Source organism: Pectinophora gossypiella, chromosome 25, assembly GCF_024362695.1.
Source record: "Pectinophora gossypiella chromosome 25, ilPecGoss1.1, whole genome shotgun sequence".
Taxonomy (NCBI): Eukaryota; Metazoa; Arthropoda; class Insecta; order Lepidoptera; family Gelechiidae; genus Pectinophora; species Pectinophora gossypiella.
In genome coordinates this window covers 6,924,531-6,941,487 of record NC_065428.1, presented here as the reverse complement: position 1 = coordinate 6,941,487, position 16,957 = coordinate 6,924,531, and the positions used below count along the sequence as shown (strand labels likewise).

The following is a 16,957-nucleotide window of genomic DNA, read 5'->3' as shown; positions in this document are numbered from 1 at the left end:
ACACGATAGAAGATCTACCGCGGTAGATGCCCGATGCGGTAATACGTCTAATTTAACTCAGAATCATTTATTCAACGTAATTGTCATCATAGCAAACTTGTTGGAGGTCCATTTAATATTTTTGGTCGTCGGTCTCGGTTATTAGCCAACCCGCAGTGGAGCAGCGTTGTGGAGTATGCTCTATACCACCTCCGGTTGATTGAGGAGAGTCCTGTGCCTAGCAGTGGGACGTATATAGGCTGTTTTTATTACCCCCACTGAGTTTTATGTACCCTTAGTTAGTTTTTATATAAAGGGTGTTAGGGACATCGATATGAATACTGAGGGGGATGCTTCAAACCATGATCCTGAGATAATATCAAGTGGAATTTTTCATCGCAAATTCCACTTGATATTAACTCAGAATAATGAGCTCAATCATCCCTCTAAGTATTCGTTACGATGTCACTAACACCCCGTACAAGTACAGTCATGAGCAATATAATGTACCCACTTTAGGACTCTGTCGCACTAACATATTTGACATTAAGTGAGACTTACAGTTCAATTTGTCAAAAAAGTTAATGTGACATGGTACCAAAGTGTATACATATTAATGCTCGTGACCGTTCATACAGGTAGCCATACAAGTAGGTATGGGTGTGAAAATTCCACTTGATATCACTCAGAATCATGGTCTGAATCATCCCTCAAAGTTTTCGTTACGATGTCACTAACACCTTGTATATTGTATTAGGTTATTTTCCTACTGCCTATATTGTTAATATTGTAATACTATCAATCTAAGTCTAAACTTCAATGTTTATAACACGCTAGAATATACCCACAAACAATAACTAGTATACCTACTATACATACAATTTAAACCATTGTCCCAAATTCCACCTCAGAGCACACACCCTTGTCCGCACATTACTCCAAATCATTGTCACCCCAGCGACAGGAGAACACAGGTTGACAAATGTCTGTTCTGATACTGTTGTCGAAGTTTGTTAGTTATTATAGTGGATTATTTATAATGCGCAAGTCACTTAAAGGGTTTTTGAGTGGGGTGTCCATTTCTAATATAGATGTTAGGACATTTCATACCTACTAATCTTACTGAGTATATTTGACTGAGGTGTTAAATTTTAAAATATCTTGTAGTGAATATGTTTCTATGTAGGACTGGGAGCGAAAAAAAACACCATAAAATAAATATTCATCATTACAAGTAAGTACCTTTAAGATATCAAAAGCTACAAGCTACAAATTACAAGTGCATTTGTAGCTACAAGTGTCTGTTACTGGATTATGTGCGTAAGTTTATATGTTATGCATCTCACAGCACATACTTTTCTCCACTTTTTATCCGAAGGACGTAATATACGATCCCGATGACCCGATTACCTAGCCATAGAGGCAGCCAATCAGCTCGCGACACCAAACCCTTCAGGACCCCGATACCGACCCCGCCGGCATGGTCGAAGATTTCCTTCAATCAGCGCCTATCGCTATCGACCCGCTAGGGTCGATTAATTCTTTCAGATATTTTTTCCTCTCAGACGACACCCTGAACCGAGGTTCGCGTCCAACTGGGCACCATCAGGTCTGTTGTCTTAAACGTTGTACCGGGTGAGAGCCTTCAGCGCTCCCCATTTGTCCGGCCAAGTAGTTAATGCCATCTCTCAACCAACCTTTTTTACTTAGGGCTATCTTAATGCCGGATTTTTCGCTAAACCCCTAAGGTGGTATACCTTCTACCAACTTCCATCTAGTACACCTTATCCTAATTCAACATAAACTCATGGCCGCCCTACTTTGGTCTGTGAATCACGTGTCGTCCCATTCGTCAGGGATTATGATCGCCCTTTTGACCCCTCCTGATTGGTGGGATCAGTTCTCCAACCCTTGTTACCAGTATTATACCCTAGGGGACGTTATAATAAGCTAGGAGCAATTATAGACGCAAGACATACCTATACGTGACCCAAACCTGCGGTCTCGGGTTCAAATCCCGGTGGGGGCATATGCCAAAAATCACTTTGTGATCCCTAATTTGGTTAGGACATTATCGGATGTAACCTTCGTAAAATTATGTTTGGTATTTTCGATCCCTTGATACACTTGTTAGCGGGAATTATGAGGCAAATGCTCTCAAATTGAAATTCAAACATATCTTTATTCAGTTGGTAACAATTTACGCTATATGTCGTCATTTTTTACAAATCGAACGTCTCATCCGCCTAAAACTACTGCAGCTTCTCACAACCTGTACAGCCGGGGAAAAGTAAAAAACCTCGGCACAGGGCCGAACATAACCTACTTATATAGGCAAATTCTAACGTGACAAACCACCAGCTATTAGAAGATAATTCACAGCCATACTTAGTATTGCAGCCCTGCGGGGGATTTTGCCCGTAATTATCCAACACTACACATCATCATCTCCTTACCTTTAGCCCATTTTCACAGGGTCTGCTTACCTAACCTGAAGATGGGCGGGGACCCTGAGCTCAGGGCGTCATCTGATAGGATAATATTTAATCGACCGCAACGGGTCGATAGCTATAAACGCTTCTTCTCTTCTATCGTGTGGGTTATGAGGTGAATTACCAACCTCATCAACCCTGGTGTCAGGGTTATTATTGAGCCGCCAAAGGCCCCGGATATGGCTCATGTAACAACTACATACTTACATCAGTAAGTAGTAACCGAGACCAACGGCTTAACGTGCCTTCCGAAGCACGGATCATCTTACTTTTTGGACAATCAGGTGATCAGCCTGTAATGTCCTAACCAAACTAGGGATCACAAAGTGATTTTTTGTGATATGTCCCCACCGGGATTCGAATCCGAAACCTCCGGACCACTAAGGTCGACAGCTATAAACGCTGAATGAGGGAAACCGTCGACCACGCCGGCGGGGTCGGTATCGAACCGGCCCTCGCTGATTGAGAAGCAAGCCGGCAAACCACAGGATTACAATGGCCTTTAACTTACATAATATGGGTACTTATTTAATTAACGATTACCTAAACGTAGCTATAGTAACGTATCTGTACGCAGAGCATGATTGCCAAATTCTAGACATTCCTAATTACGCGTTCCGAGACCGTATTACGTGATGTGCCGGGTAAAATCACGGGACGTACACTTACTAACGTTACGTTACGTTACGTTACGTTACGTTACGTTACTTGTACAATACAATACAATACAATACAAATAAACTTTATCGTACCAAAATAAAAAGAAATAATTACAAAAGAGTCTTAACTAGGTACATGGCAAATGGCGGCCTTATCGCTTAAAGCGATTTCTTCCTGACAACCATGAGGAAAAATGAAAAATGTAAATTCAAATATTGGGGGACAGAGGGATTGCGTCCTCTAACATGATGGACTAATGTTATGGGCGATAGGCTGATCCCTTATCACCATAAGGTTCATCATATCCATCTTAGGACTTCGTACCAACAGTGGCTGCAAGTTGTCTTTGATTACTTGTGGCTCTGCCCACCCCATTTGGGATTACGGGCGTGAGTTTATGTATGTATGTATGTAAATATTGCGGGTACAAACTATAATTACAACTTACCGATAAATACAATAAATAATAATTTATGAGTAACCACATTGACGTTCATAATAATAACGAAGAAGATTTACTGAAAATATTATACCTACAGGGTATTAATGACATCGTAATGAAAACTATCATGGGTACATCAGACCATGATTCCGAGTTGCTATCAAGCGGAATTTTCCGTCGCAAAAGTATGGAACTCTAAATAATTTAAAAAAATACAAACATTTCCTTGATTTTTCCTAGGAAAAATCAAGGAGGAATTACCTGAATTATCCCCCTCAGTATTCGTTACGGTGTCACTAACACTCATATGGACTGTACGGTCACGAGCATTAATATGCATACACTTTGGTACCATTTCACATTAACTTTTTGACAAATTGAACTGTAAGTCGCACTAAATGTTAAGTATGTTAGTGCGACAGAGTTCTAAAGTGGGTACATTATATTGCTCATAACTGTACGTACTTGTACGGGGTGTAAGTGACATCGTAACGAATACTGAGGGGGATGATTCAGCTCATTATTCTGAGTTACTATCCAATGGGACAACCAGCCCTGTGCTTTTTTCGAACCTGCGACCACAAAAATGAAAGGCAATCGGTCTACCAAGTGGGCTACGCCGACTTCTATCATATATATCAACGGCCTCTGTGGCCCAGTGGTTGAGCGTTGAACTCACGATCCGGAGGCTCCGGGTTCGAATCCCGGTGGGGACATATCACAAAAATCACTTTGTGACCCCTAGTTTGGTTAGGACACTACAGGCTAATCACCTAATTTTCCGAAAGTAAGATGATTCGTGCTTCGGAAGGCACGTTAAGCCGTTGGTCCCGGTTACTATTTACTGATGTAAGTGAGTAATCGTTACATAAGCCGTGTCAGGGGCCTTTGGCAGCTCAATCATAACCCTGACACCAGGGATAATGAGGCTGGTATTTCACCTTACAACCCACACGATAAGAAGAAGATATATATCAAGAAATGTACTTAGATATAATTTTTATTTGTTTCAGATTTTCTGGATTGAAATAATTTCTCCTCCAGTCATAAACGGTAAGTTTTATCTCACCAAAACATTTTCATGTAAAATGTTACCAAGACGCGATCATATCGAAGTCAACAGATCTCATATAGAGCTAAGCTTCTAACTCTACTCGCCCTAGCTATACTAACTCTAACTTCACAAACTCTACACTTTAGGCGAAATATGGGGCTTGCCCGTTTCGGTCCCAGGGGTCTCGCCTTCAAGTTCGAAATATATACCCATTTCACGTAGCGCATTAGAACTTGTCATTTGCAAAATGAGACAGGTATATATTTTCGCACGCGAATTGAATGCGACCGATTCAAAAATTAGGCCCCAGACCTACTGAATGGGAAGAGCAGGTTAAGAGGTCTTAGGCAAGTTCACAAACCATCATGACAATTTCAATTTAAAATTCGAATCATTGCGAGAGATATCACAAAAATCACTTTGAGAGCCCCTGGTTCGGTCACCAGGTTAAGCCGTTGGTTTCGGGACCAACGGCTTAAAGTGCCTGACATAAGTACGTAATCGATACATGTATGAGTCATGTTAGGGGCATTTGGCGGCTCAATAATAACCCTGATACCAGGGTTGATGAGGTTGGTAATCTATCTTATAACCTACACGATTGAAGATGATCGCGTGAGTCCCGGGCCAAAGGGGCCAAATGGGCCAACAGGCCAAGGCCCCCTGTCCCATTTCCCTGGCTCTGTTTTCATCAAATTTAAAAGTCGAAGGTAATAATGAAACAAAAAGCAATCAAAAAATATTTTTTGAGTACACAGTAAACTCACAATAAAGTCAAACGAAAACGTAATTACTCGAAAAAGAGTTTGTTATACTTTCAAAAGAAAATTACCTAATTAAAATAGCTTTTTCTTATTTTACTTTCTGAAAATATATAAGTACAGGGTGTTAATGACACCGTACTGAATACTGAGGGGCATGATTCAGCTCATAATTCGGTATGTAAGGGAAAAAAGTTACAAAACCATTTCGAGATTTGATCTTAGTTAGATTTATTTCTCTATTTGTAGCTCTCAAATGAGCCGGACGGTGTTGTAATTCCTTCACTTCTTATAGGACACGACGTTCACCTTATATTTAACCTGTTCCTTGTGTATGTACGTGTTCTGACTACATACAAATGTAGTATGTGTGTTTAAACTCTTTTTGGTCTTCCCTTCCTCTCTTTCCTTGTAGCTTCCCTCCTATGATGTTTTTAATAAATTCGTCGTGTCTAATAATAATTTAAAAATTCAAATTTATTATTATTATTTTATTTTTATTTCTTATATTTTTTTTCTATTAATAATTTAACATAGCGTTAATGCACGCACAGGAAATACAAAATAAAAATAGAAAATGTACGATAATAGATTTACGAGTAGCCGAATTTAATCTTTACGTCAAGCACAAGTTGAGTGCGTTTCCAAGCGAGCTTAAACAACCCTCTTAATATTAATTCTCGTCGACTTCCAGCCTCAATTTCACAAATTGTCGAACGTCACTAAAATGTGGAAAAAGGGCGTGGAATAAATCACCCGAGAGTTATGTTCAAGGAAAACTCCATAAGTAATACAAGGGCAATTTTCACATTAAATCCCGCAAGCTAGAAGGTATCGGTAAAATTTTTTATCATTAAGAGAAACTGTAACTCGAAAAAAACCTGACTCGGACGGGACTTGGACTCGTTACTCGTCACATCACTAATTTAAGAGCCACGCTCTTGTCGGTGTAGCATTCTCCATTCTTGTCTATCAAAGACCAATTCCTTCACCTCCTTATAAGACACGACGTTCGCCTCCTCTGTAATCTGTTACATGTAAGCTCTTCTTGGTCTTCCCCTTCCTCTCTTTCCTTGTAGCTTCCCTTCTATGAAGTTTTTAATAAATTCGTCGTGTCTTATTAAGTGTCCAATCATCTTGCCTCAATAACTCTCAATATTTGCCGTAGCGCGTGTCAAGCCAAAGTTGCAATACTTTAGTGGGTAAGCAGAGACTATGGAATTCCAATTTCTTCGATACTGACACACTTCTCTTGCTTCCTCCACATTGATCGACTACAAATCCTTGAGAAAAAAGGAATGGACCGAAACTGTGAAAACATAATAAAGGGAAAGGCAATAACTCACCATCAAATAAATTATTCATTTGCCACAAGCCTTGGGGAAACAAAAAAAGTGATTTCGCACATAAATTATTTTGTCGAACTTGGTATCCTATTGAAAAGTAAGATTATCCGTAAGGCACGTTAAGCCGTTGATTCCGGTTATTACTTACTGATGTAAGTACGTAGTCGTTACATGAGTCATGTCAGAGGCCTTTGGCGGCTCAGTAATAACCCTGACACCGTGGTTGATGGGGTTGGTAATCCACCTCACAATCCACACGATAGAAGAACATAGTAGGCTTTATTTTTATTACAGAATACTTACTAAATCATTAAGGAATTGGTTCTTATTAGAGCGGACACAAACATAACCTAATCTTACCTAGACAGTTCTTAACTGCTGTCCGTCACTTTACAAATGCTAGAAAGAGATCAAGCTAGTTTTTGTCCTGTAAGATAAGTTACAAATATGTGAAAAGTAAGTACTTTCAAAAATACGCCCAAAACAATTCAATCAGTAAAGACAACTACAACCTCTTGAAAAAGGTTTCGACTTTAACGTCCGAAAACAATCCTGAAGGCGCAAATGTCACCCTAACGGCCCGGCCGTGTCCCGATTCATCAATAAATCATCTACACCCTATCCCAAGAAATCCTCTTCTGTGTGAATGAAGAGACATAAATGTGAGGTAGGATCGGTTCTTGTGGACTGGGCCCATTGTTAGCGAGAAAGGTTATTTATTTATTTAAGAGTAAGAAAGAAAGAAAATATTTATTTCCATATTGGACGCCACATTTACAAACTTAAATTACAGAAATTAAAAAAAAGAAAGCATCATACAGATTTCTATGGGCAGTCTTTTACGGTGCAATCTGTGCGACTGTGGAATTCTTTACCTCCCGCCATCAGAGTAGCTAATTCTCTTCAGAGTTTTAAAAATCTGTTACGTGCTCATTACGAGTCGCTGTGTGGATATTAATATAACGTATTTTATCCTTTAGTATTTATTGGAAACTATTGTCATATCTACATGTAATGTCATATTTAATTATAATATATACGTCTGATATAAATGGGTATATGTATGTATGTATTTATATTTATATATTTCTATTTTATTTTTATTTATTTATTTTACTTTTATTTGTTTTTTTTTTTATTTATAGTATTTATTATTTTATACTAGATGTTGCACTGTCCCGCACCAAATTGTAATAATGTTTCCTATCCACTGGTTGCCTGGAAGAAATTGCTGCTTAGCAATAAGGCCGCCAGATTGTACTGTATCTATCTTCATCTGTGTGAATCTGTTCTGTATGTTGTGTGCAATAAAGTATATTTGATTTGATTTTGATTGATTTGAAAGCAAAGACAAAAAGACAAATAATTACAGACATTAAATTAATACACAATGGAGGCGCCCAAAATAAAAAAAAGGATCTCCCTCAGCATAATGCCGTGACACGTGCTTAGCACGGGCCGCGGCGCTGGTATTATGGGAGACCTAACGAACGTGAGCCACAGCTCACTTACAGCCATAATGCTACCTTATCGCTATCGGCCCACTAGGGTCGTTTAATTATTTCAAATATTTTCCTCTCAGACGACGCACTGAGCCGAGATTCGCGCCTAACTCATCATCCTCAGGCTTATTGACAACATTGACGACGTTTGACATTGACGTTAAAAACATTGTCAACGCAATATTGCTATTAATAATACGCAATAATAATAATTGACGTTCCATTAAAAAAATATCGGAGGAACTCGGTGGCGCAGCGGTAAACGCGCTCGGTCTGCGATTTTGAAGTTAAGCAACTTTCGCAAAGGCCGGTCATAGGATGGGTAACCACAAAAAAAAAGTTTTCATCTCGAGCTTCTCTGTGCTTCGGAAGGCACGTTAAGCCGTTGGTCCCGGCTGCATTAGCAGTCGTTAACAACCATCAATCCGCACTGGGCCCGCGTGGTGGTTTAAGGCCCGATTTCCCTATCCATCCATAGGGAAGCCCATAGGATTGAAACAGGCTAGATTGGAAAAAGCACACTGTGACGTCATAGAAAAATTTGTTAAAATGTGGGACTTATTTTTACGTTTTTCTTGGTTTTTTATAAACAAGTTAAATAGAAAATAGGAAATGTTTTCGTTAGTTTTACATCTGTCTTTATTTGGTAACCAGATTTTCATAATTTATCTTGAACCTAGTACATAAACAGCCTATATACGTCCCACTGCTGGGCACAGGCCTCCCCTCAATCAACCGGAGGGGGTATGGAGCATACTCCACCACGCTGCTCCACTGCAGGTTGGTGGTCGTGTTTTTACGGCTAATAGCCGGGACCAACGGCTTAACGTGCCCTCCGAAGCACGGAATCATCTTACTTTTTCGGACAATCAGGTGATTCAAGCCTGAAAAGTCCTTACCAAACAAAGGACAGTCTCACAAAGTGATTTCGACAATGTCCCCATCGGGAATCGAACCCGGACCTCCAGATCGTGAGCCTAACGCTCTAACCACTAGACCACGGAGGCTTGAACCTAGTACACGACCCAATTGGATAAAATAAGCACAATAGGTAGCTTTATTCCTAAACAGCATTTTCTGCCAGGCAACTTTAGAGAGTTTTTCATTCGTCGCCTATCGCTTTTACGCTGTCAATTCGACCGTACCCAAAATGGGAATTTATATTGCCCATATCCTGGGTAAATGTGCGTTTGAAGAAGAAAGGGTTTGATTATAGGACGTCTAGAGTTTGATCGTTGACTCTCAACATTGGCTATTTTACAGCCGTTTTCATTACTGTCTCATATCTTTGAACTTCGAAACTCATGTGCTGCAAATCGTTAAAGGATTATAGCTTTGGAACAATAAAACCGCTTTCTTATACTTCTTTATTGTAATGTGTATGTTTTATGCCAGGCTTTTTATGCCATGAAGGATGATTTGATTCATCATCATCAGCCGTACGACGCCCACTGCTGGGCATAGGCATAGGTCCCGCGCTGCCCGCATCCAGCGGCTTCCCGCGACCTTCACCAGATCGTCGGTCCACCTTGTAGCGGGCCTACCCACTGAGCGTCGTTCGACACGACACACACGACATGATTTGATTTATCAATGCAATATCTCTCTATTGTGCTTCTTACAGCAGGACTTTCAAAACCAAATTTGTTTTTTCTAGCCACGCTCGCGCCCTTGCCAGGTCCCAGGCTAGCACTAGCTAAGGACATCACTTTAATGGTTAACCAAACGCAATATGTAGCAAAATCGAAACGCAAGTGGTACCGACTTCCAATTTGACAGCTGTCATTGAGTAACAATCTAATAAAAAAGACCTACAATCTTATAGAACAAGAGAGCTTTTAAGTTGTGACGAATAATTTATAAAATTAAAATAAACCCAGTGCTTCTTTCAAAACCCTACAAGTGCTGTATTAAGTTCAGATAACAATGTTTTGATTAATTAGGTAGCTTTTTGACATGAGATTTTTTAGATTAGCCAAATGGCATAAACAAATAAATGATAGTTTTTGACTTTGAGTTAAACTATACTACCTATATATTATATCTGTTTTATATATACGTATTATGTATTATAAATTAAAACTAAAAAATCGGCATCGCTGAAATAAATGGCAATAAAACTAAAAAACTAAAAATAAAATGTTGCGCCTTTGCAAAAACACTAGGCAAATTCAGTATGTTCGCCAATATTATATTTAATATTTCAAATATGCGGACTTTTTAGATTTACTTTACCTAATTGTACGAAAATTATGAGATAAGTTTCTATCGCGGCGGGCCTGGGTTAATTTTGTATGGGCCTTGACCAGTCCCTTTCCTTTATATTTTAAATCAATAAAAAGTATATATGTTACCGGCCAAACCCGATTTTAGGCCAAACTAGTTTTGCCTAGGCTAAACTAGTTCATCCTATGTGCGATCGGATAAACCGGTACAGACTAGGCCAAACTGGTCTGTCCTAAGGGTGATAGGAGAAACTAGTTTATCCTAGGAGGAACTAGTTGAGCCTAATAAAAATAAGTTCACTTCAGGATAAACTAGTCTGGCCTAGGAGAAACTGGTTGGGCCTTCTATGAATGGGTACACGTCAAGAAAGCTAGTTAGCTTAGCCTATTTTATGCTAACAGGGAATAATAAAATACCAGAAATACTAGTTATAAAATCAAGATGTATTTATCATTTGTAATTTGTAAATTATTAATTAGATAAGATTGTATTATTAATGTTTATCATTTAGAACAAAATAAATTTCACTTATTTTTGCATGCTGTACTCTGATGGCATTTGGAATTGCAGAGCACCTTCTTTTTCTTGCATTTGCACCTGTTTGTCAAGCAGTTCCTTATGCAGCTGCACCTTACGAATCCTTGCCCTGAACCAACTGAATGTTTAGTGGCTGCAGTCCTCAGAGATATTTCAGTATTTTGGTCAACCTCGCCTACGCTCAAAAATTTCTGACTGCAAATATCGAATTCAGTTCTGAAATAAAAAAAAACAAATTAAAACTAATGTTTTTCAATCACCAGAAAAATATCGTAATATCGATATTAAATTATAAGTACACATATTTATATTAAGTATTATTAAAACGGGCTTTAAAAATACAGTGAGCAAAAAATCTGTACCTGCAGTATAATTTTTGCAATACACCATGTTTGGTGCCAATTTTGTAAAAGCCCTCATCGTTTCTCTGAAGAATAACCCCAATTATATTTCTGAGATCACCTCTGCCTTTGTCTACGTCTGGAATTGGTATAGTTACATTGTCTCCTATGTTGGCAGGTGGATGGGATTTGTCAGAAGAAGCTTTCATTCTTTTTGCTTGCTTTTCAAGATTTTCTGCCGCACTTCTTCTAGCATCTTTAATGTTTTGTGTGTCAATTTCCACAACGCCGCCATCGCCATCTTCACTCTGGTTACATTCCGAATCATCTTCGATAACTTGTCTAAGGTCATCCTCGTCCTGAATATCTTTTAGTATATCTTGCGGTAACGACGATGTCGAAAGGCCTACTCTAGGCTCTATCCCGAATAAGGCCTTGTAAGGTGATTGCTTTATTCCCGAGTGAAAGGCACGGTTTTTCATAAATTGGACATATCTTAAACCCTCCGACCATTTCGTTGAATTGTTGTCCTTCAGCCAGGAACTTATCATGTTCTCTATATCTTGATTAGCGCGTTCAACGGAACCCTGACTTTAACTGTGCCTTGGTTTTCCATGCACAATTTTAAGTTCTGGCCAAAGAGTTGCGAGCTCACTAATCACGTTATTGACAAATTCTCTACCATTGTCGGATTGGAGAATACATGGTGCTCCTATGGTCAGAAATATATCATTCAGGTGGTAGGCCACTTCTGCCGCTCTCTTAGATGTTAACGCACGCAGAAGAACAAATTTTGTTAAATGGTCTTGGTAAACCATAATAAATTTGAATTGTTCGTCTGGTTGTGTCTGAAAATCGATCAAATCCACTTGACATCTGCTATTCATTTCAGTGTGAAGAATCGGCTTAGAAACTAGTCCTCTCTTCTTTTTTGTCTTTTTTTGTTGACATACATCACACATTGATAAATAGAGGCTTATCATTTCTTTTGTGATATTAGCATACTTTTTTGATGTCTCGGCTAACATTCTGTCACGTCCGCCGTGTCCAACCGCCACATGAGCTGCGTCAATCACATCATAAAGCTCATCAGCCTGTAGGTAGTATTTTATATTCCCATCCCTCCGTGCTATTAGTTTTTTTACGTCTCCTATTTTTAGCACACCAAATCGTTTTAGTCGTCTTTGTTGTAAGGGTGTCCTTATTTCCGACTTCTCAGCATCTTCCACTTGTTCAACCAGTTCCGAATATTTATCTGATAATAGCACATTATAATGAGAAGACTTTCTTGTTTCACTTTCCAAAATTTCTGCTAAAAACTTTTCTCTCCACATTTTTTGATCTGCTTGTCTACTAGATGTAGAAGGCTCATCCATGATAACATAAAACAAAACCGAAAAAATATACAAAACACGAGTATCACCTAACGCTTCCTCAATTCAAAGCAGAATGAGCGTAACTGGGCAAGCGACGACGGTGGGGGACGCGCGGGGCGTGAGAAATACGATCGGGGGATTCCCCGAATATACAAAACTCGACACGTACCGGGGAATCCTACTCGCTTAAAGTCGGCGCAGTAATTACCTGGACTAGAATGACAGTTATGTTTTAAGCAAAAAACGACTTTACTACCGAACAATCAAAGCTTATTTTGCCATAAGTATGGCTCGACAATGAACACAACGCATAATACACTTTGTGTCTCGTTCGTAAAGACTACTTTAGCTTAAAACATAACTGTCATTCTAGTCCAGGTAAATACGGCGCCGACTTTAAACATTTCTGACTAGGAAATATTAGTATAGACTAGGCCAGACTAGTTTATCCTGAAGTGAACTTATTTTTATTAGGCTCAACTAGTTCCTCCTAGGATAAACTAGTTTCTCCTATCACCCTTAGGACAGACCAGTTTGGCCTAGTCTGTACCGGTTTATCCGATCGCACATAGGATGAACTAGTTTAGCCTAGGCGAAACTAGTTTAGCCTAAAATCGGGTTTGGCCGGTAACATATACACAAACAAACAATAGTAATGACATAATCTACTTAGCCATACGTATAATAAATTAGGTAGTAACTATTAAAATTCACAATAGAAAATAAAAGTTAAATAAAAATGAAAGAAAAGTCTACTTATACAAACTTTGTCCACTTTATTTCGCGTTAAACTTCAACAGACATGAAAAACTGTAAATGAAGTGGTTTTTGGCAGCCATGTATGCACCATTCATTGCATTTTGGATAGGGTCCAAGTGCTCGTAATACGGGCAATGTTGAATGTTCCAAAACTGAGAATGTTCCCGTTTTAAAAACTCTAGTCATACAGGCGGCCAATCAGCTCTCGACAACAAACACTTCAGAACCCCGATACCGACCCCGTCGGCGTGGTCGACAATTTTTAACGACGCCCTGAGCCGAGGTTCCCGCCCTAGTGGGCACTCTCAGCTCCCAGAGCTTCCCATTTGGCCCGGCCAAGTAGTTGATGCCATTCGCGTCAAACCTACAATATCAAGTCAAAACGAATGACTTGAAATTTTATTTGCGTAAAAGTAAGGTAATAAAGCTCTTTCTACATTAAATAATAAAATATATATTTTTTTTAAGAATCCATGGTAGCCCAATTGGTAGAACGCTTGCCTCTCAAAAAACTTGAATTTGTTTTCGAATTCATGTTTGGATCATAAATGATTATCACATGCTCAGCGGTGAAGGAAAACATTGTGAGGAAACCCACATTCCCGAAATTGCATTTTCGGAGGTATGTGACCTAACCTGTATTGGGCTGGTTTTCCCTTCGCGGGTTGGAAGGTTAGACAGGCACTCGCTTCTGTAAAAAACCGGACCTGTTAAATCTAGTTAGGTAAGCGGACCCTAGCGGAGCGGAGAGGAAGGAGTAGACCTAGGAGAACATTTATGAAACAAATAAAAGAGAAGGTGCAGGTCGTGTCGTATCAGGAGGTGAAGGATTTGGTGGGAAGAAGAGAGGAATGGTGATTACTCCACCGACAAGAGCGCAGCTCTTAACTAAAGAGAAGCGGACCCTGTGAGAAAAGGGATAATGCTAGGAGGATAACTAAAGTATAAAGCTCCTGCTCCAGTGGGATTCGTCGACGTCACAAGATGAAGAAGAAGTCATCATCAGCCCATTAACGTCCCCACTGCTGGGGCACGGGCCTTCCCTATGGATGGATAGGGAGATAGGGCCTTAAACCACCACGCGGGCCCAGTGCGGATTGATGCTTATTAACGACTGCTAATGCAGCCGGGACCAACGGCTTAACGTGCCTTCCGAAGCACGGAGGAGATCGAGATGAAAACTTTTTTTGTGGTCACCCATCCTATGACCGGCCTTTGCGAAAGTTGCTTAACTTCAACAATCGCAGACCGAGCGCGTTTACCGCTGCGCCACCGAGCTCCTCATGAGCTCCTCATCCGAAGAAGAAGAATTACCTGTCAAACTCAAATGACAGCCACCGCGCGCTCGCCGCAAACGGCACGCTCGTTTCATTGGGCGCCAACACTTTTCTTTTATTCCCAAAGTGGGAATATTCTCGGGACAGCACATTACTGAATACGCGCAAAAAGTTATTTTTTTCTGGAAACATGCCCGGCCTATGTCATTCATGCTATCGACGGGTTTATGGACATTTATTATGTCCATTGTCGTACTTTATAGTATAATGGCCGCTCGATTTACGCAAGAGTTTTTTTTTCTGAGTTTTTGTAGGGAATGGCTATGTGAAAATTTGGACCTTTTATTGTGCGGCTTTGGTGCCGTGGTAGCCTAGTTAGTAGAACGCTTGGCCCTCACTTTGAGGTCGCAGGTTCGAATCCAGAACAGGCCTTAACCAATGATATTTGGATTTTCGAATCCATCCAATTTGGATCATAAATGATTATCACGTGGTGAAGAAAAACATCGTGTGGAAACCCACATTCTCGATAAATGCATTTTCAGAAGTATGTGACCTAACTTGTATTGGGTTGGTTATCCCTTCGCGGGTGGGAAGGTCAGACAGGCAGTCGCTAATGTAAAAACCGGACCTGTCAAATCTTTAGGTTAGGTAAGCGGACCCTGTGCGGGGATAACTCTAAGGAGATGATTGAAGCCTTTGCTTTTGTAACTATAATTTTAACACATACCATCACATAATAAAGTATCACGCTTTTGTCTCCAAAAGAGTAGGTAGTGTTGTTAGTATACAGGGTGTTAGTGACATCGTAACGAATACTGAGGGGGATGATTCAGACCATGATTCTAAGTCAATAACAAGTGGAATTTTCAGTCGCAATCTCCATGTATGGTTTTATGTTTTTTCAAATTATTTTTAAACAAACGACACTCTCACAAAGTGATTTCGACAATGTCCCAACCCGGCGGGAATCAAACCCGCACCTCCAGATCGTGAGCCTTACGCTCTAACTACTAGACCACGGAGGTTGTTGTGGGTGTAATAAGTCATTTTTCTTATGTATGATATTACGTCTAGCCAACATTCGTCAATCATGACTTTTTATTCAAACGAAAATCATAGTCATAGTCATTTATTGATAATAATAATTACACGTCACAGATATTATTATTACAAAATTCAATTAAATTAAATATTATTACGGAATTCAATGACATTAAAATATATTATCAATTACAGGTCGTCAAAACTATAGAATGCCTGCTCAATAAGCCATTTTTTAAGTTTAAGTTTCAAAATCGCCCTTATTATTACTGCACTGTGATCGTTAGGTATTTGTAGGGTCGTATGCTGATTGACGGAATACCGTGTGTTAAAACTCTCTAAAACAGTGCGTCGCATTAGCCACCACAAATAACGTGTTAAAACGTGTTACACAAACATCCTGGCAGATGGTGGAGTGTATGGAGAGAGTGTTTGGCCTTTTGCGAGAAGATTTGTTAATGATTTACTGTTTTGTGTTTTTTTTTTTTCATTATTTTTTTTTGTGATAGTTTACCTTTTAATTTTGAAATTGTAATTTTTTTATTTTTTTTTAGTGTTTTTCATGTTCATAGTCTTATTTTTCTTTTTGTTTCTTTTTTCATTCATTGTTTATTTTGTGTTATATTAGTTTTTTATTGTTTTTTTTTTCTCGTCATACAGCGCATTGGTGTACACTGTAATGTTGTATGTACCTTTATAAATAAATAAATAAATCCTAGGAGCCCTCGCCACTCCCACTTTAATAGCAGCCACATAACCGCATCATAGCGTGTCCGTTTGTGACGTCATGAAACCCGCTGTGCTCCTAACTACATCGCGCGACCAATTGTCGCCAGACATACGTCTAATGCAGTATTAGACACCTACTTTAACATTATCATCTTGCTTAATAGATAACAACTTTTAAAAAAGGCCCTCTCAGGGGCGGGTTATTGGCCAATGTAAAATTTTTAGACGGTTGTTTTAGATTTGTACTTAAAATTGACGTGTGTTCCATACATTTTATGCTTGCCGATTACCCGTCCCTTTCCTTTTCGGCGGATAAGAAAATGACAGATATAACTTAAAATAAAATTAAATGGTGCTTACAGGAATTAGAACCATTAAAAATGTATGATAGATAAATAAACTGGGTCTCAGTGGACTTGTCTTCACCAGACA

The 16,957-nt window shown here is 39.4% G+C and overlaps 1 protein-coding gene across 1 annotated transcript in view; it reads left to right on the top strand.

Annotated features, from left to right (window-relative positions):
- Positions 1–16,957, top strand: part of LOC126378123 (sex peptide receptor) — a 366,368-nt gene that overhangs the window by 189,819 nt on the left and 159,592 nt on the right. The window contains exon 3 of the mRNA XM_050026308.1: positions 4,587–4,626. The gene's annotated coding sequence lies outside the window, so the exon portion shown is untranslated. The remainder of the gene's footprint in view (positions 1–4,586; positions 4,627–16,957) is intronic.